Raw genomic sequence first — 21814 nt, 5'->3', positions numbered from 1 at the left:
GGAGAAAAAAAGAACCGTGCACACTTGGAAAGTTTGAGCTCAGGGTATTTTACATATCAAATATTTAATATACTGTTCTGACATACATTTGCACCACTATTTTCAAGAAAGTTAAAAAGTGCTACAATTGAGTGACTTTTTTACTGTAATTTATACTGAGCCCAGATATGCAAATGTGGAAAACACCACTGTGACAGCAAGTCAGATCAGCTCTGGTCACAGAACGGGGGAAATGAGCACACACAGCTCATACAGCCGGTAAACACATGTTTATAATACTCCTTTTGTATCCCCACTGGGAGAAATAAATTCATGCTTTTTCCCCTTTTTCTGAAACACAAAATTTGTTTTTTTCTGCACCATTCTGGTAGATATTAAGAAGTCTTGGCCAGTGTGGAGATCACTTTCACTCAGCATGAAATACAGGTGCTCAGTATCAAGCTGCTGTACTTCCAAGATGTGACAGGCTATGAGAATAAGCTCCGCTAAGTTTAGGCATCACAATGAAGAGCTTATTACAGATCTTCCTGTATTTTATCACAAATTTCATCAGCAAATCTAATTATTCCTAGATTTTAATATCTTAATGGTACACAACAAATCAAAAACAATTGTTGCTGCCACACACCTCTCAAAAATTAAACTGTAACTAAAACATTACCTAATAAGTAGCTTCTACTGTAACATAGCAGTTGCCACGTGATTTCAGATGTGCAGTGGTGCACATTAATACTGTATTTTCAACCTGTTTTAGCAGGAAAACCACACAGCTGAGACTGCAAGGGGCCGTGTCTGCCAGGACCTGTCCTGATCCCATTGCTCCAGACTGGAGCAGGTGGGCAAGAAAGCCCCAGGGCAGCCCCAGCCTGTCCGCCAGACCAGGGCCAGAGCCAGGCAGGGATGTGTGCTCTGCTCTGGCAGAAGAAACCCCAGAACTCGCCCAACCCTTCTGCTACTCTGAGGCAACTGCACGAGAAGGTTGTGGCTGGGAACAGGCGCTCTCCCCTCCCTCCTCATCACAGCCTCCCCTCTCTCCACGCCTCCGGTTCCGCCACAGCAGGGCAAGGTGGCCTTGCTTCCCCTGTGCCAGCAAACGACACCACTGACCCTCTCCGGTCACAAGGGACAGCAGGGGACAGCACGAGGCCAGTGGCAGGCGATAACCAGGAGATCACTGATTTGCACTAATAACTTGGCAGACCAGCCTGCTGGTCTTCGGACACTAGCAAGTAAATAAGGAAGGGGACGCCAGAGCACCCGGGCCATGCCAGGCCTTGCCAGCCTGCATTCAGAGGCAGCCTCATGGAGCCACTGTTTGTCTCCAGTTTCTCCCATCACCCGACAGCGCTTTACGGGAGAGGCACCTCTGCCTTTTCCCCTCTTTTGGGCCATGGTTGCTGAATGCAGCAGGGTGGTGCAAGCTCCTCCTTCCACTGACCACCTTCTCAAAGAAATGCCTCTGTGCGCTTCAAGAGAGGCCAGGAGAGGAGCTCACAGGTCTGGCTGATGTCATTGGAACAAGGCATCAAGAAAATTGTCCCAGCAGCTGTATTGTAAATAGACCAGGCAGGAAATAGTGCTAGCGAGGACAGGGGTTACTCAAGGGAGAGGAAAATGAAAGCGTGGTTGTCTGTTTTTTTATAAATAATAGTGTTGAAATTTAAAAAAATACATTTTTAACAATTTCTGAATTGGTAGCATGGGTTTTTTTGGGGATTTTTTGGCTTTTTGTGTTTTGTTTTAAATAAAGCTGCTGATCTTAAAATACTGCTCCTCTCCCTTTGCCATTTTTAAATAAGAAAAATATTAGAAGATCAGAGGCACAGGTGCATGAATAGACTTTGATGTCTGTGCTGAGGGAGGCTTTTGAAAAACTGCTATAGCACTCAACAGATGGCTGTATTAAAGACAGACATGTCTAATGCTCTGTTTGTATCAGCTCTATACACTGTTTGGTTAAGCTTTCAGTAAAATACTTTATGCAGTTCAAATCCCAGCATGCACGCACACACATACATAAGCCCCCAATGCCATCCCTGCAGAAGAATCAGGCATCTGGATGAGTTACTGACCACCATCACAAAATCTCTGTTCTGCCCCTTTAATTACAAACAGCATTGGAAGCAACTCAGGAAAAAGACTGGAGGCCTGAAACCAAGTTTCCATTACCCAGCAAGTGGACTGTTTCAATTTACATTTTATTAGAAATGATGCCTAGTGATTTTGAATTGGAAATTTTGCTGATGCTCTAAGAAAAATGAACTATTTATAAAAGGAAGTCTTACGAAGAAAGCATGTTTCAGACTTCATATGTTCTAATGTCAGTAAGAATGAAATGGACAAATTCTTATTTTTAGATTTAAAAAGTACCCACATTTCATTTCATTGAGTACTTGCACTGACAGTCTTATCAGTCATATGAATTAGTACTTTTGCCAGAAGCCAGCAGCCCAGCTGTCTCAGCTGACCCTACATAAGAAATGAACACCTCAACAGCAGCAGAATCCCCTAGACTGATAGGAACCCTTCTTCTAATCTCAGGTCTTTCATGTATCAAGTCAAACAGAGAAAAAAAGGACTGATTTCATCTTAATTATTCATTAGAAATGTCTAATTAAATGCCTAGAAACACAATGGCATAAATACCTCCAAAACAGTCAGACTATTAGAATATGCATGCTTTTTCTTTTCAATCTGCGCATTAAACTACAGTTAGATTCTGCAATTTATAAATAAGTAACAAAAGATGCATACAGCAAAATCTAAAGTTCCCATGCATTTTTCACCGAATGCCATGGAAGTTATCACATGTGAAATGCCCTTAGACACACGTAACCAGAAACAGAATGACTGGCCAAGTTCAGCTGAATAGAACAGACATCCTTGAATGCAATGGAAATAGTTTGATCACATCAATTCTGATTCCAACCCTTCTCTTTGACTAAAAATACTTCTCTCTGAATGCAGCCTAGCTTTTATACATGCAGAGAGAACTTATGAGGAGACATATAAAAAGACAGTGCTGTTAAAAAGGACAACAGGGACAAAGGCAAGATGCAAACAAGGGATGGGATAGAGGAGTTGATACAAGAGCAGCTTCGCTGTAAGCAAGACACACTGCAAAATATGTGCAATGCACACATACATCACATTTTCCACATGAAGCAAAAGCTGTACCAACTATCACTGAGCTAAGTCTTCGATCACCAAAACATTTTATCCTGTTATTGACCCATGCTATTGCTATGACTTTCGTTGAAATACAGTTTTAGCATGTGCAAGGAACATTAATTTAAAAGGTAATTTAAACAACTTCTATATTGTTCAAATAACAACATGTGGCAGCATACTGAGATGAGCACAATCATTGCTGGAAAGCAGCACAGATCATCAAAAACTCCAGGCCTGAATAAAACCTATTAGTAGCCTGTTTCAGGGAACAAAAGGCAACCATCCATAAAACCAGACATACTTTCAGAGGAAAAAACCCATGTTGAAACCAAGACCAAGCTTCAACATATTGAATGCATTTATATAGTTTCACAGTCATTAATGGATTTTATTTTCAACACCCTTCTGAGACAGCTCCCCATATGCAAAATGGGATACTCCCAAAGGCACAAGCTAGACTAAATGACTTGCCAGAAAGTCATACAAGAAGTCTATGGTTAAACAAGAACTGAACTCTGGTCTCTGGAGGCCCAGACTGCCCACTGGACCACTTCTCCTGTTCCTCAGTTAAGCTTCACTTTGTCAAGCAGTACACATCCTGTCTTCCAGAAATGTCAAACACTACCAATAACTTTTTTTTTCCTCCTTTTTTAAACAGTTTTAATGGGCACATATTTAGCAGGCAATTTCTTTTCTTTTTCATTCAGATAACACTCATCAGTAAAAACAATATCAAACAAAAAAAATCTGTAAATATTTCTCTGCAACATTTTCAAAGCATCACAATTCTTAGGCAACTCTGGAGTAATGCAAAATTTAATCAAACTACGCAGAAGATCGTGAAAATGGTCCAGCTTTTCCTTTAGATTTCCTTTTTGCAAGCTTTTAACTCTGAAGTGTTCTGAAAAACAGAGCCCTAACCTTGACTAGAAGTTCACCATTTTCCTCCTTTCAGGTGTAAGACATTAATTCCCACCACTAAAAATATGAAACTTGGGACAGATATTTCTTAGACTAAGATTTTCTAAGGAAATCAACCACTCTAATCTTAAAAGGATGAGGAAGATTAGAATATGCTAAGGAAATACTTGTGTTGCACTGATGTTTCATATTTGAATATGAATAAGATTTTATGTAGAGTCTGAATAATTCCATCGGCATTTGGGGGTGTTCTTTTCATTCCATTTGACAGCATCAGCACAGATTTTGCATGCTCTGTGGTGCAAACTGGGACTTGTTGTAAGCAAGTGACAAACCACCGTCTTCAGTGGCTCAGTGCCCCATTGCCATAGGGTTTCATTTGATCCATCAGCCATCGATGTTGCAACACAAGGATATCACCTGAGATTTAGTGCACTGTACTAATTTAAAAGCCAATTTGTCTCAAGACAAATTTAAGGACAGTCATTGACATAAATCTATATCTGTGGTAAAAAATTACTAGACAAACGCATTTTTCATAACTGAACTTCCTGCACGAAGGTTGAGTAAGTTTTACTCTGATTTTCCTTAGCTAGACAGTATTTGAAACACAGCAAAACCCCTTCAAACCTAAAGCTGTTGAGGACTTTGGCAACAGTATAAACCTAAATGGACTGTATAAGCCACAGAAACAGAAAGAATTAAATCGTAAAACCTGCTTTGCACCTCTTCTTGTGATGTTCTAGGATTATCTGATATTTGGGTAGCTTAAAGCATAAACCTCCAAGCACATGATCTGTCATTGCAGATGGTTATTTGATTCATGTCAGACCTGGGAAGTCAGGATGTTTTAACCCTTCTTGAGTGCAGCATAACAAAGTTTCTTGTGGAACACACAACTTCTCTGAAAGAAGAAGGAAAGACTGAGTGTTAAAAGTGCTGATAGCTGCAAAGGCTGAAGGGGGGATGGTTCTTCTGTCTGTTGTTTTTAGAGGCATTTACCAATTTTGGTAAATATAATTTCCATGAAAATGCGTAAGAAAATCAGAACCATTAAATGCTAATAGGAAATGACTGGAAAGTCTGTGCTGGTCTTTTGTTCTTTAGCCACAAGATTTTTCTACTTAAATTTAAATAGCTAATAGAGTACCTATTTCAACTTATAGAAAATAAAACATTAACAGTCATGCTTTTCAACATAGTCAAAATGTCTACAGCCCAAGTAATTTAAAACTTTCAAACCCACCATTGTTATTGGAACAGAAGTAAACTCTTGACCAAAGGAAACAGCTAAAGCTATGATGAAACTTGCAAGCTTCTCCCAGCATTTATACCTGAATCCCTATCAAGCTCACCTGAAATAAAGAGGTTTGAAATAAGCTCCATAAGGTCAGCAAAATAGCTGAGAAAATGTTATTTAATAATACAATTTGAAAATTAACTTCTTCACACATTACATCATTAATTAAAGGAGGTAAACTTGGCTTTCAAAAGAAATTACCCAGAAAACATACTGAGAAAGCTTCCCTAGAATCTCCATTCACCTCCGTGATGTTTTTCGCCCCACCAGCCTCTTGCTCTTCTGGCAAAGAAGGCCTGGAAATTTGGAGTCAGTGCACTGCCACAATGTTCACAAGTCTGCCTTTCATTATGAATGTTACATATTTGATTATTGTAATTAGAGAGAAATGTAACACAGCTTGACACATTGTAATTGACCACAATGATAAACATAAAGGTTCAGAAATTTTGGCCACAGGGGATTCTATCAATTGTTTACTCATACTCAAAAGTCAACAAAGAAAACATCAAACATCTTGCATGACCTACAGAAAACATCAAACACTTTTCAGTGCCAGACACATGCACTGACATAATACAGAACAGCAGCAGCCAGGGAGAAACAAGATTCAGCTGAAATAACCACAGTATTCAGAAATCAATTCTAAACCAAGAATCCTTCCATTACTTAACAAAGCATATACCAATACTCAGTTGCAGTGTCCTGAATCACACCTGCTATGACCTTGGTCTTCCATGACCTCCTGTGCCTAAGGCCTCCCAGACACCACAGAAGGAGCATTTTTGAATGGACAGTGACATATGCACGTGTGTTTGAGCACAAGCACCTCTGCTCCGTCAGAAGTAACATATTCATTTTTATGTATTTAAAGGCCAAACAACTTTTACAGACCACTGTGCTGAGCCTAAGGTGTTCAGGGCTCGTTTTCTGGTAGAATCCAGAAAGTGAACCTGGACAATTGGCTGTATTTACATGTAACAGACAGCAGAGCAACACAAACGACTGCAGAGGCATTGAGCAGCCTGACAACAGAAGGGTCACTGTATGAAACCAAGCTTCTGACTCCACGGTCTGAAGAAGGAAGAGGTTGTCTTTACTTTTTTGAAATCTTCAGGGGATGGAGAATATGTACAAGGTATTGCCTACTATTACAGGGTTTAAGAGTTCCATAGCAAACTAGTTAGGGTTTCTGAACACCTACAATCACAATTCATGACAAAGGGAAACAAATCAGAGAGAAATCTCTTAATGAGCAAAAAGATAAGTCAATGACCTTAAGAGATAAGGCTGCCTAGGCTAACCATTCCAGGCATTCTGCACATGAACAGGTCAATGGAAACTCACTAGCATAAGTGTTTAAGACACAAGTGTATGCTACTTGTTGGTTTATTTAACCCCATACAGCTATTCTGATGACGTAAATGTGTTCAATTTTTAAGCCTTATGAAGATGGGGGAATTAACCAAAGTTATGTAGTATTTTTTTCACTGTTCTAAAACTGTATCTACACTAGAAATGGAGGTTGCATTATTTTAGCTATGGTAATGAAGACAAAATACAAAGAACTTACACAAGCCCAGAGACAACATGAAGTTCAATGTTTAAGAGCTGGGTTTGGCTGAGCAACACTCAACTAGACTTTATTTTAGTGAACAGACAGTAAAATCACCTACTGAACAAAAGCCTGCATAAAGCCATTTACTTGAAACATCTGCTAAATGTATTTCAAGAAAGAAAAGGAACTCTTCAGAGCAAAAGCACTTTCCCAAACAGATGGTTATTTGATTTAAGAATAAGGGAATTGCATTGTGTGGTAAGATCTGACCTGTAATTTCATCACAAGGCTTTTCAAAATGTACTCCTTAATGCACTGGTGCAATGGCACTCTCCAAACCATAGAGAAATAATTAACCGTCACAAAGTATTTAAAACATGTTTATCATCTTGGTTTATGGGCATTTTTTAAAGTCATGCTACAGAACTGCAATCAGAAGGGAGGTTACCTATACACCCAGCAATAAAACACTGAACAGGGACGGCTGCTAGCACATAATGGTTAGCCAATTACTTCATCTTAAAAACTGATAAAAGCTGTCAAATTATCTTACCACAATACAATCTCAGACATCCACTTGCTCATATGCCAAAGCCAAACTCATACGTAGCACATTTGTTCAGTCTCAGGAATCACCTAAAGGTGATGATATTTGGAGTTTCTCCTAAATTACAATAATATTTCCTCTAAGTAGACATCTTTTCAACACTTTGCACGACCCTCATGAAATATGTGTCTGTATAAATGTAAGTACATGGATTGACTGGTAGTTTTCCAGGCCACATAAAACAGTTTTGGTGGATTGCATGCTTTTTCTTTCTTAATTCCTTTAAGTAATTTCTGTATTTCTTTACGTCCTTTAAGCATGACTAAGTAACAGATTAAGACACAAAGTAACACTACCTGTTTCCTGTAAAGTTACATTTCTTCTCTTGTCAAAACACTTCTTTTTTGCACTCTTCTGACAGGCATACTCTGGGAACTCAAGACAGTACATAGTAGGCAATTCCCATATAGCATTTCTGCACAAAGAATAAAGGAAATAGCTGTGCTGATTTTTAGACCTCTGATCAGATAGATTAACAGCTGGAAGACCCAAGACTTCAGTATAACATATTCTTATTTTTTGTATGGGGTATAAATTAAAATCCTTTCTAAACAAGGCAAAATAATCTCCAAAGACAGGATATAAATAAGTGTTATGAAATGATGATATTAGATGATGTGAAGCTGCTCTTCAGTTTTTCACCTGTTAATCCTATTCTAGTCCTCTGTAAGAAAATAAAACACAACACACAACCAAAAAAAACCCTAAAACACCCCCAAAACCCACAAAAAAGACGACTCTGGAACCAATCTATGCCTATGAACCAACTGTATTTCAAAACAAAAGTTGGGAATACAAATGACACCTGGTTTGAGTAAAGCTTTCATTTGCCTCAGAGAGAAGATCTTCACAAATATTAGAAAATAAATACAGCTTACATGAAACCTCAGCCCAAACTAGGCAAACACTTCAGTATTAGTGTCAGACCCTTCCCACAAGAAGTTCACATTTTCAATTTCTCAAACACTACTGTGCAACTCCGGTCAGGAACTTCTGAAAGAGGTCTAACTGGACTTAGATTCTCCAGTGAGCCAGTTTTAAGAATGTAGCAAGGAACTGAATCCACTTCAGTTCAGCTCTAGCTCAGGCTCAGTTGTAAGTAAAACTGCGCTGCCTTTGTTTCAGCTAGCAAAAACCCTCACATCTAGGTTTTGTTCCAATTAAAATCCCCCCAACATTAAAGCAACCACTACTGTTTATGACTGTGAATTCAGCTCCCTGGGAAGAAAGGCAAAAGGCATTTCTCATCTGTAAGGTAAGCATGTTAAATGTACTCTCCATTTGCATTCACAACAGAAATTAATCCTCCCTTAGGAAGTAAACAGCCTGAGTCAATATGCTGCAAATGGACAAACTGTACTTCAATGACACTTGATGGAACTTTTAAGTAGCTTGCTGATGTGCAACACCAGCATCGGCTGCAAGCCAGAATGCATCAGCAGAGAGAAATAAAACTCTGATGGGTAAATTTTTACTCTTCTCTCTTGCCAATTTGATTTAGATATGAATGAGATTCCCTCTCCCCACAACCCTCAACTAAAGTGGCTGAAACTACAGAATATACAATTAAGATAGCCCTGGAGGTGTGCCCAGAGGTGCCTTTGATCTCAGTAACTGCCTATGAATTACCAAGTTCTTTCCCTCAAATTTCCGGAAAATGAACAATATCTTACTTTAAGAAACATCTCTAGAAGCTATAAAGACTTGCCTGAAAACTCCCCAGTATCCAAATGGCTCCTCTATCTGTGCAAAACTGGACTTTCAGCATGACAAAATCCCTGACCTCCTTTGCAGTTTACCTTAGTGCACCTTCCATGAAATCTTTGCTGGCAATCAACTTATCAGCACTGCGTCACCACACAGTGACTGACTTGAGGTTTTGTTTCAAGTCTCACCTTGGCACCCAAAGCCAAAGATGAAGGTCGCAGGGCTGGACTCTTTGACCTACCCAGATGGTCAAACTGCTCCAGGGCAGTGCCAAAGAGGGGCAGCTCTGTGGACTACCACCAGGCACGAAACAAAGAACACTACTTCAAGAAGGCAGAACTAAAGGAAGCTGCAGAAATAAAATAATACAGTGTTTGAAAAATGTTCAATTAAAAACCACATGTGCATTAGAAGAATAAAGGATGTAGGGAAGAAGACAATCACAGGAACACGCAGAGACAAAAATTATATATACAGCTCAGAAGTGGTATGAAGTCGTCACAAGGAAACAAAAGGAAGTAAAATAGTATTTCAAGAACAAAGCTAAGCTAAAATTACTGTAAAATTATTCTAACATTTTTCTTTTGCAAATATTAATCTCTTTTAACTTTCTTCTTAAATCTGAGAATGCTTTTCTTTACTCTCTCAATTGTCCTGCTATGTCAAAAGACACAGCTTTATCCCAAATATAAGGGGTAAGCTTCTAAAAAGTAATAAAGATGTGTAAAATAGTTTTTAAATCAAGATACCAAAACCATGCTGACTTACTTAAGAGGTTTTATTATTCATCCAGGGAATTAAAAGCTTGTAATTTGTTAATATGTCTCTGTTCAGTTATCCTTGCAACTGATAATTTTTAGTAACTTAAATGCAATTTTAAAAAATGTTTCTCCTACTTTCCCATTTAGGCTCACTACAGATACATCTCTATTTTCAAAGAAGGAAACTGAAAAGCAAGAATGGAATAGTTACCTTATAGAATTATCTCAGTTTGAGTTAGAAAGGAGAGGAGATTGCAAAAATATCACAAAAATATTTGTTTCCCAGTTAAAAAAAAATTTCCTCACCAAACACAAAGATGAAAGTATGAATACACAAGCTTCAAAAATTACAAATTAATGTTCTTATGCTGGGTTATGAAGATGGAAGAAAAAAGTATGTTCTACACAAATATTCTCCATGTCCTTTCACATATGCATCTGTAACTTGGTTTCTTTACAACAAACACTGACATTATAATAAACAAATACTGCATGATATACAAACCACAATGGTTATACAGAATTGGCGTCAAGTATTTAAACAAAAGCATCCTTTCTCGAAATCTCTCTCCTACTTACAGCCTACCAAGAATTGCATTGATTCAGAGACTTTGATCAAGTAAATTGTTAAAGAAATTTGAAAGCAAAAAGCAGAATTAAGGAAATAAAATACAAGCTTCTTGCAAAACTGCCTTTGGTCCTTTTTTTTTTTTTTTTTTTTAAATCTTCCTCAATGCTTGTTCAGCATGGAATGAAAGCTTTCATTCTGCCCTCACACTCTGGTGTGGCACACCCAAGTGCAAGCAGGATTACACAAACTGGCTGTCGTGCAGAGAAGTTCATCCTTGTCTATATGGAGCCCACACAGGATCCACAGGGCAGATTCAAGTAAGGATGTCTGTAACAGTATGGGAACTGAATGCACCTCTCAAGTCTCAGGTCAATATCTAAACAGAAAGATCATTCCTGTTTTCTAAGGGAAAAGATAATTTCTAACAACTTGTAATAAATAAGCATTTTGCCAGTAAATGTGGCAGTTTTGAACACACACGATTATTCATATTAGATATGTGCAATCATGCAATCTTCCCCAAAGAATTAAATTCAAGAATAGCACCAAAATATTAAAGTTTCTTGAACAACAACCCAGAACTGGTAAAAAAAAGCCTCAAAAATTTGAAAGAAAATGTAACCCCCAGTGCTATCTTATGTGCCTTTCTGAAAAAAATTGCCAGAGGAACTAACATTTTTATTTCCATAACAAAACATCACTGGGACATTCTCTATTTGGTTCTACTTTTTCCCCTGTTTAGAAAGTACAATGATAAGATCTTTACATACCATTTAATAATGTTGCAGGGGTTTTTCCAACATAGTTTTTGTGTTGCTCCGATGATATTTTATCCTCTGTTTAATCATCAGATTAGAAAGATTAATGAAGCTAATTCTGCTAACAAAATGGCTATCCTGAGGACTACAATTATCTGTGATTCACTTGGACTTCCTCTGCAGCTTTAGCCATAACAAACCCTGAGCAACTCCAAGACTCCTCAGATGTCAACTACAAAACACTTCGTTAAAAGAACAGCTAAACAGAAAATTGATATAGTCCATTCTACCAATATTTAAATGCAAAAAAAAGAAAAATAAGTAAAATAAAATTTAGTAGCTTTATATATGCTGCCAGGCAACCTATATGCCATGAAACAGATAGACCAGAATGCAACATCTTGAATACAGAGATTACAGAAAAGGAAATGGCAAAAATAGCCACTACTATTATTATGGTTCCTGAAAAGTTAGACTGCACAGTCCACCAGCCAGAAGTGGCACACCAGGAATAGATATATCTTCAAAATTCCCTAAGAAAAAACACATTCTGGTGCATGTGGCATTAAATGGCATTTTCCTTTAGCAATTATTTTCATTTACAGCAGTGTTTTAAACAGAATTACATGTAGAGATCTCACATGTTAGATATGAATTTAACATGAAAGATGCCTGTTAAACCTTTTTAAAATCTCACTCTTTCAGACATCCAGAAAGCTTTCCAATATTTCCTGGATTTAAGAGCAAAAAAAAAAAAAAAGAAAAAAAAAATCAACCCTGAGACATAGCCCTTCTTGTATTTTAGGGATTTGGATGTTCCTCTTTTAGTCCATGAGGAAACAGGAAGTGCAGAGTCATTTACGGTTTTGTTCTTTGAAAATAAATGGTTATAATTCAAACCCTTCAAACTCCTTTGGGGAGGTGGAGGGGGGGTTGGGATTTTTTGGTTTTTTTCCAGTTATGAATACAAGAGCATTTACTCCAGCTTTGAGTAATTTCTTTGCAAGAGCTCAGGTTAGATTTCATACAGTCAGACAGTGAGGACTACTGGAACTTGACTCAAGGTAGCTGAGTAATTCTCGTTCATTTAGCTCTTAAAATTTAGTTCCAAATGCATAAGAACCATCCTGTTCTGCTAATGGAAGGCACAGCATGCTGCCTACGTACTCTTGTATCGAATCAAGTAAGTAGAGCAAGTCTAACACCTGTCTTCCAATAAAGGCTTTCAGTCTTTTCTGAAAATGTCTAGGGAAGAAGTACCTGCTACATCATTTGCTAACTGGTTTCATTAGTTTATCAGTTTAACCTGAAAGAAAATATGTGCTATGCCGCCCATTTTAACCTGTCTGGATAGCCCTCAGTTCTTGTTTTACCCTTTTGAGATTAAAAAGCTCCTTATTTTTTTAATGGTACTTTACATACCCAGATAAAGTAACCTCCCATTGTTCTTTTTATTTAAAGCAAACCAGTCAGCTCAGAATCTCTCCATGTAAAGAATTTTCTCTAATATGTGAATGCTTTCAGAAATCCTACTGTGAGCTCTGCTCATGACTTGCTGGGTCACCCCAGGCAACAAACTTTACCCACCCTCCATGTGCCTATTTCACCTTCTATCATTAGTCTTATTTAGAGTACAAATTCTAAAAAGTTCAGGCTCTCTTTAACACATTTGTGCAATTAGGCCCTCATGTTTTTACCAGTATGTACACTAAAGTTTGCAGGTTCCGAGCATGCTGCCATATTAATAACCTGAACTGCTAAAGTGACTAGGAGTAATCAACCATTATTGTAGCCTGTTGCCAGCCCTTCATGTCCATCTGCTATGGGGAACCTTGTCACTTGATTTACAAAAACAAATTTCCATTTGGGGTTTACAGCAGGAGGCTTAGCAATTCTCATTCCACACAGAGAGGGCAGAGAAAGGTCTTGCAGCAGGTCTATATGGCCTTCAGTACATTTTTTTCCCCCTCTCAATTTCCAACCAGTTTTTAAAATGTCAGCCTCCCATAGTCCTCCCATGTGCAGCCTACAGAAGAAGGAGGAATAATTTCACACCTGGGGGAAGTGCCATGAAAAATCTGTCAGCTGTAAGAAGGGTGGAGGCAGGCAGGATAGGATCCCTCAGGAATGTATTTAAGTTTTGGATACTCTTGTTCCTCATTCCTCCATGGTTGGCCTACAATTTTTGTAAGCATTATCCCACACAACTTGCAGAAATCTCTGCCTTGGACAACCCTATAATCAAAATTTAGCTTTACCCAGGCTTGTTTCAAAACTCAACAAGTGATCTGAAATGGGAACTACATACTTAGATTTTTTTTCCCCAAAAGGTATAGAAACAATCCCCAAAGACTTTCTTGACCACAGTGACAGCACTAATCCCTTTACTCCAGAGACTTCAAGGAGAGAAGAAGCAGGAAAATTACCTCTGTATTGGGGAAGAAAGTTTTTGTGGGGGTTGGGGTGTGGGGGGGGTGGAGGGAGAAAAAGGGAGAGCAGTGGCTGTTTGGTTTTGAATGTTTTTGTTTTGCCTCCCTTCCTTTCTTTTTACTGCAGTGTATTTTCCTTGCTAGAAATAGAGATGAAAATGATTAATGCACAAGTTTGACCTTGCTAACCATTGGGAACCCCTCCCTTTAAGTAAGGCTCTTTGGAGGAATCCAGTAGATGTTCATGATGTCTGTGCAATATTCCAGAGTAAGAGTTGGACTGTTTCCATTCCTGATTCTCTCACACTGTGCAATCTGTTGCTTGTGGCTCAGTCAAATACGTAGCATTTTAACTTTTCCCAGGAATCTACACAGTTTCTCTTTCGGGTTGTTTCAGATTTCATTCTCTGCAAAGCAGCCAACTTTGAAAGTGCTTTCAATTTATCCCATTTCCAAACCACTGCCCCGTCAAGGAGAAAGGCTCCCTCTCTAAAAATTCAGTATACATATATACATGTATGCAGGGCAATAAAGTTGCTAACTATTGAATTTAGAGATGCAGCAGGATGCCACAATGATGAAAGGATGACAACGTTAGCATTCTCGGAACCTGGCTCAAGTAGTTGGCATTCAGCCGTGAAGATGTGACTAATTGTCAGGAATCTGGTAATTTTTCTTATGTTGTGCTTAGAAATAAATAAATATGAGAGATTATGCAGCTTTGGAACTTTATTCAGAACTAAAGCAATTTGGCAGCATTTTCCATACACCTGAGGAATTTCTGGGGGGAAAAAAAAAGAAAAAGTTGTTTTACTGTTAAAATTTCTTCAAGATCATTGGTCAACCTAATTTTTATTTTTTGAAAACCTAACGAAAACTAGGTTGAATCTGAACTGTGACCAGTTGTCATTTTCTTCTTAGATAATTTCAAAAGATACCAGGTATTTTGGAAATACTTTAATGGCAGCTTTTTCCACTTCAAGACAAAGCTGAACACTGTCTAATCTGGCATCAAGGAGAGCAATCATTCCTGAGATAGCCAGGATCCTACAGGCATCCAAGCTGTCTTCTCTAAAACAGGTATACCCTAAAACACCCCACAAGCAAGCAGAAGGCACAACCTGGCAACCACCCTGGACTCTGCTGATGCTCCTCACCCCCTGAGCCATTCACTCCATGAAGAGTTGTAGAATTTACTGTAGACCATGGCAGCTTTTCTGACTGCTACCATAGATTTACCAGAATGTCATAGATTTACCAGAAGGGAATTTTTTACTTCACTTTGTTCTCACTCCTTGAAGTATATCAAAGGAAGGAACTGGACCTCTCTGACTCAGCAAAGTGTAAACTTAAGATCAGACTAGTTTACTTGAATTTATTTTGTTACCATTTAAATGGGATGAGGTTTCCACCCTCCTCTCAAATTCTGTTATAAAATAAGCAGTGAAAACCACAAGCAGCAGCATTAAAAACAACAGAGAGAGACCAGTGCTCCAACTCTGCAGGCACATTGCACAGATCTCACAAGCCCAAATGGGCAATTTGGTAAGAAAACACAATATTGGAATGAAAGACAATACACACAAAAAACTCAGTCTGCAGCATTTTGAGAACTGACATTTTATCTATAGAACCATCAGTTCTCCAGGATTTTTTTCAGGTATAAAATGAACCAACAATGGATGAATCAATATTTCATTCAGAAATGATTTCATAATGTGGGGCTTTGATTTTATAACCATGAACCAAGGCACATTTCAAAAACATGATTCTATATTAGTTACATGCTGGAAATTACAGTTAATTCTGAGAGTTCAAGAAACAGCAGCTCATTCTGGGACTCACAGACCAATTAACTTACATTAGAGCAACAACTACTTCAGATACCTCCTACTCTGATTCTTGAATTCCTATTTTGTGTTAGTTTTTTATAGAAATTTGAGCAGTTATTTGAAAAGGTATTTTTATACCAAAATATTTCAGCAGCTATGCATAAAAATCTATTATATTTAATTATGACTATGCATTTGTTATTTTCTATAAAATTACTGAATATCAAGCTTTGAGAGCTTTAAATCACTATTATTTCTGCACCCTGTCAATAACAGTGTTTTGTTTATGGAGTAATTAAAAATGGCAATACAAAATAAATACAAGCATGGCTTCCTTCTCCTGTGGCTGAGCAAGCAGAAAACACATCAAACCAAACTGTGTTTTTTACTCTCACCCATTCATCCTCCATGTATTTCCCCTTACTTTGTGCATGAATCAAGATAACCACTGAGTTTACACTGCAAAAAATTTATTTAGAGACTCAAGTTTAATGGCAGAGTAAGAGCTGTTTTGAAGGATCATGCATTGAAACGATGGTAGCTTACAGCAGTGTCACCCTCCACACCAAGCTGACTGTAAACCTCCCTCAAGGAAGAGAAAACTGAAAGCTCCTGAAGTGCTCACTTGGTAGACAGCAGGTCCTTCCAGGGTGCTTTAAGTATTTGAAATTGAAATTTGAAAGTGGGTTTATTTGGCTGCAGTCTGGAAGTGATGACTGAATCAATCTTTAGTAATAAAACAACTGAACTTCAAAGATATTTCAAAGATAATGATCTGTCCAAAACCTACCAAACTACCAAACCTCCCACTGACTGCAGTTTGTGTCAGACTGCTGTCAGTGACTCTGGGTCTCGCAGATGGCTCTAGCAAACCAAAGTTCAAAAAGCATCCCAGTAATGTCTGGGCTTGGTCATCTAAAGGTTAAAAAAAAATATATAAAAAAATCTGTCAGACCTCAAGGCTCCATGTTTACTAGAAACATATTTGGGGAGAGACAGAAAGAAATTAAGCCCTGACACAGTATTTTATTTCTCTCCCCTAAATCATCTCCCTCTCATGACCACTTCCACTGCTACAGAAATGCTCTACAAAAAGAGATGCAGCCGATAAAAGCAAAATGAAAGACTGGCTTACTTCAGAAAAGGACATTTGGTCTCTTTGAGAAATCAGACACACATAACAGAAAAAGCATCTAGTTATATACCTCAGACTTACTCTCCTTGAAAATACTTGGCACTACAGATACAGTTATGGGTATGCCCATGCTTTTCGTCTGTCTTATTCCACTATTTATGGCACACCGGCTTTACCAAGTGTCACTACATCGGTGACACAAAAATAAAAATGCCCATGCAATGATAGTTAGGGATACTTTCATCCCTTAAATTTTTTTACAAACCAACAGCCGTCTCAGGGAAGTAGCATCAGAAGAATACAGAGTAGGTTTCAAATGAGGGGAACTTCAGCAGGAAAGCTGAATGAAGTCCTATTTTAAGCTTGACCACAGACTCTTTAATATCGTTCCAATGCTGCCAGGCTCAGCTCCATCAGAAAAAAACCACACAATACCTTTCCTTTTACATTTTATTAATTCTATCAAACTCAAAAACCTCAAAAAACTCAGCAGACCTGTGTTAGAGTGTGGCATTCCAAACCTAAGGCTTAATAAATTCTTTTACTCATTCCACAGTTGCATGCATCATACAAATACTGACAGTAAAATACCTTGGAGCTAAAAATGAATTGACATACTAATACAAATTCTGTAGAGCAGGTTAAAAGTGAGGATTCCTACTTTCTACTTGAAGAAAGCAAGATACTGATCAGAGATATAAGCTGCGGTTTGTACAAACTGTATAACCCACCCAAGTCCAAAAATATCTATCTGAAAAATTAATCCAGTTTTATCTTATGGAAATTAATCCAGATTTAGCTTATATTTCCTACTTTAAAAATATTGTACACAAACATGATTTTTTTTTAACTCCTCTAAGTTAGATAAAGATAAATAAAGCTCCCACACAGAATAATCTTCAGAAATCATTTCCAATGCGGAAAAAAACCTGCTATTCTATGGGAGAATAAGGACTGAAGAAGGGGAAACCACTCAAATGTGCATGTAGCAGTAATATCCCACTTTGCTGTTATTTTCCATTTTGCTCCCTTAGAAATGCTAGAACATTAAGGGTAAAATAATTAACTCTTAACTTTTATGCCTACAAGAAGCAGCTTTGCACACTGAATCACAAACTTGGACAGAGTGTTACTATCTCAGTGTTATCTGGGACCCAAGGTGTGCCCAGAGGTGTTCAGAGAACACTGGCAGCATCCAGCACTGTAGCTCCTACAGAATAAACTGGGCATTCAGTGTTGCTACTGGATGACTTTGTAGCCCACAGGGCAGAAAGAACTTCCTCATGAAGTTACATTATTCTCACAACACCAGAGCAAATTGATGGAGGACAGAGGATGAGCCAGTGAAAATAAGTAACAGAGATGGAAAAAAATACTACCCCCTACAACTTCAAAGGACAGAGGAATATGGAACACCATGCAGAAACCCAGCGCCTATTCCCAATACACAAAATTCCTGAAACAGAGATTTTTTTTCTTCTTTGCAATTTCAGTTGTGGCATATTTTTGTTGTTTGCCATCATATAATTTCTATGCAACCTACCTGGTATTTATAAGCTGAGTACTATTATAAAAGTCTTTCTAAAATTTGGACTCCAAGCACATGAAAACATTACATCTTCCATTAAGCCTCTCTTAAAAGAGTTCAGTCTTGATGTACCCACTGAAAACACATTAGAAATGAATTAAGATGCAAATCTGCTTGAGCCTTATTTGGCATATGTAGGACTAAAAAGCTGGCACCGCAGCCTCTGTACCCATTGCATGCCTTTATTTCTGAGTTTCAGATAAGCAAAGTATTTTGCGTGGCTGTGTTACAAGTCAGAAGATTCAGGGAAGATATAAAGAATTTTTCTGATGTTATTGTTGAAGAGACATAAGACTAAGGCACTTGAAAATGGAAAAAAATAAATAACATGAAGAAATTCTTGCCTTCCCCTCAGGAGAAGGCTGTCGAGGAGTCTCCTATTACATGAAAAGAACACTCTGCAAACTTTTACAGGAATGGCATTATTTGATTCTTTCTACAGAAAACTTGTTACATTTCCTGGCCTACCAAAATAGAGCCTGGTATATACCGAGTCTTTGATTTATACACCTGGAGCTGAGAATGCTCCCTTTACAAGAAGCCTGGTTTCCCCTAGGTTGCATGTTCTCTCTTGACGAATTGCCATGGAATTACCTATTGCTTTTGAGAACATCTGTTATTGTTCCATCTCTCAGAATCACACACACATCCATTTCTAGTTGCCACATACATAAAAAGTTTAGAAACTTCTCTGTTCAGAGCATGTGTTAGGAAGAAAAAGGAAAGGAAATCTTCCCAATTTTTTAATCATGCTTTGTCTTTGATATTGTTATAAGCTATCTACAACAAAGAGAAAGAAAATTCCTTCCAAGACTATCATGGGGAATAAAAATACATGAAAGAGAATGAACACTAATTTGGGCATGCAGTGATCTCATAAGGTCTTACATCACATGTTAATTAATCTGAATTTGAGCACAGATTCAACTGCTGAATTAATTCCTCCTGTTTCCACACAAATGGAATAATTCTGTGTTTCAATGTTACGGTCCCAGGTTGAACATGAACTTAAAAAAAAGTAAAAAAAAAGTAACAAGTAACTATATATACTAGTATACTTAAGTAACAAGTATACACTTAATAAAGAAAAACATTTCTTTATAAAGAAACCAACTCAAGTTATCTAGTCAACCAAGTTTTTTAAACATTTCACATGCTCCTTTATCACAGACTGACTAAACAATCTTAACGTTATTTTAAAAGTAAACAAGTGTCTGAACTGTGATTTTTTTACTCATAGTACACAACCATAAATTGTCATTACCACCTATACAAAATAGTCACCTTTAAAAAGTCTAAAAATTTTTCGAAGAAATTTATGTTGTTTGTTGTAAAAAGAAAAGCAAAGTAGAAATAAAAGAAAGACACATAATACAAAACCTTCTCTCCTACTACCACTTCTCCCCATAAAACACAGATCCTCATGTGTGATTTGAGGCTAGCTAAAGAGTCACTGAGGCTGAATATTTAAGGAAGACTTCCAAATGATAACGGCTGCAAAACACACACAATAGATCACCAGCTGGAAAAAACAAAAAACTTCACTTAAGACCAACACATCAGAAGACAGTACCTAACATGCTACTCATGCAACCCTTCAGCTACTAGCATGCTTGGATAAAGAAAAATAAAAATATTGTCATCCATAAGCATCTACCTACCAAGTGATTTATCTACATTTGGATAACTTCCACTTGAAATTAACTGAGGCTAGGTTTCCAAAACATAACTTGAGGAATCAAGCACTCAAAGTCACCTGGATTATGCCTCCAAACCCTCAACACACCTTTGAAAAAAAATAAATGCAAACCAGCACTGACTGAGTACTTGGGCCAGGAGTATTGACCTTGTCATAAGCTGAATCAGATGTTTGCAGTACCAAGTCCAACTCTGCTGCCAACAGTCCTTTCAGTTCAGTAGAGTGGCTCCAGCAAAACATTGCAAGACAATGTAGGCTCTCAACAAGAGTAATGAATTGTTATTTCTGCAGCAGTAATTCTGAAGGATGCCTGTGAGAACTCTTGAGCTCATACAGCAGCTCCAGGATAAAAGACCCACCTCCTGTTCTGGGGAACTTCAAGGAGTAACAATTTGGTTTGGCATTTCAAGTAAATACTTTTGTTCCTTTCCTTTGAAAACATTCACAAGTTGCTGTTGTTTCCTCAGGTTTTCAGTATAAGGATTTATTAATTCCTGCTGATGAATTAGTGGATTTTGATTTTAGACATGGTATGAGAAAGCAAACAGGTAATCTGGGAGAGAAAAATCTGTAGAATATGTACCTTATCTTAAAAGGAAACAGAAGAAATTATAATATACTTCTTACCAGGAAACCAAAAGGTACTCAAACCAGAACACAAGATACTGGGTTTTTCCCCTGTTCTCTTTTGAAGACCAAATTCATACCATATTAGAGTGCAAATCTATTTTACTACTTACATGCCTAATGTAAATTGCTTTATTCCATTTGTACTGCTTTCTTATCATCATGCTCAAGCCTGTTAAAACTGTAAAACTTAAATGGTCTGTGATTTCAGCTAAAGAAAGCATGCAACATTATATTCAGCAACACTTTTAAACTTGCAATCAGAATTTCCTGACCTGAATGATAGCTGGTACCAGGACAGATGACAGAAGAAATGCTTGGCATAGACATATGTGCATGAGAGGATTTGTAAAGAAAGCAGTTCCCTGTAAGCTCACAGGCCCTGCACACCATCTGTGAGGTGCACACACAGAGCATACTCCTCCCATTCAGAACAATTGCTTTTCCGATGGTAGGAAAAGTTTCTTCACCAAGAGCCTTTCTGGCAGAGCAGAGCTTACATCCAGCCTGATTTAAGTCTCATGACACTGGAGGACAGAGGTATAATTTCAGGAAAACTAGAAGTAGTACCAATTTATACCAGTATGAACAGAGCTGAAGGTAGCACGAATACCGTCAGCAGCATGCAGATGTAGGAATGGACACATACACCCCAGCTTTCTTACTCTCACCAGGATTCATCACTCAAGGGCCATTACTAGTAAGGTGTCTGCCCTTTCTTACCCATCTCTACAACCTGCAGAGGCACTCCAGCTAAAAAGCATTTTTTCCATTTTCATCTCTCAAGGAACTAGAGCAGGATTTCTGGACATGCTGAGACAGTTTCTTAAAGACTCCCTGCTTGAAAAAGCAGACATACACAGTAAGCAGACTATACATGTGCCCCAGAAAATAATGCTGACATATATTTCATTTTATGAATAAATATTAATGGGAGCTTATTTGACAAAAAGCCTTGTTACACAACTAAGAAAAAAGCCCTCAAAAACTTAGTTTGTTTTGTGTCCAAATACCAGACTCCAGAGTGCTCTCAGTGTTTTAATTTTAAAATCTTGATTAAGATCACACTTTCCCCATAGTTTAGTACTGATCTGTGGAACAATAGTTATGAATATTGCATATAACCAACAGAAAGCAATTGCTAAAGATA

At 37.9% G+C, this 21814-nt stretch overlaps 1 protein-coding gene across 2 annotated transcripts in view; it reads right to left on the bottom strand.

Annotated features, from left to right (window-relative positions):
- PRKCE (protein kinase C epsilon) overlaps positions 1 to 21814 on the bottom strand; it is a 285443-nt gene that overhangs the window by 186689 nt on the left and 76940 nt on the right. The window lies entirely within an intron of this gene.

The sequence above is a fragment of the Lichenostomus cassidix genome, chromosome 3 (genome assembly GCF_008360975.1).
Source record: "Lichenostomus cassidix isolate B80296 chromosome 3, HeHo_3.0, whole genome shotgun sequence".
Lineage (NCBI taxonomy): Eukaryota > Metazoa > Chordata > Aves > Passeriformes > Meliphagidae > Lichenostomus > Lichenostomus cassidix.
This window is presented reverse-complemented; position numbering and strand designations above follow the sequence as displayed.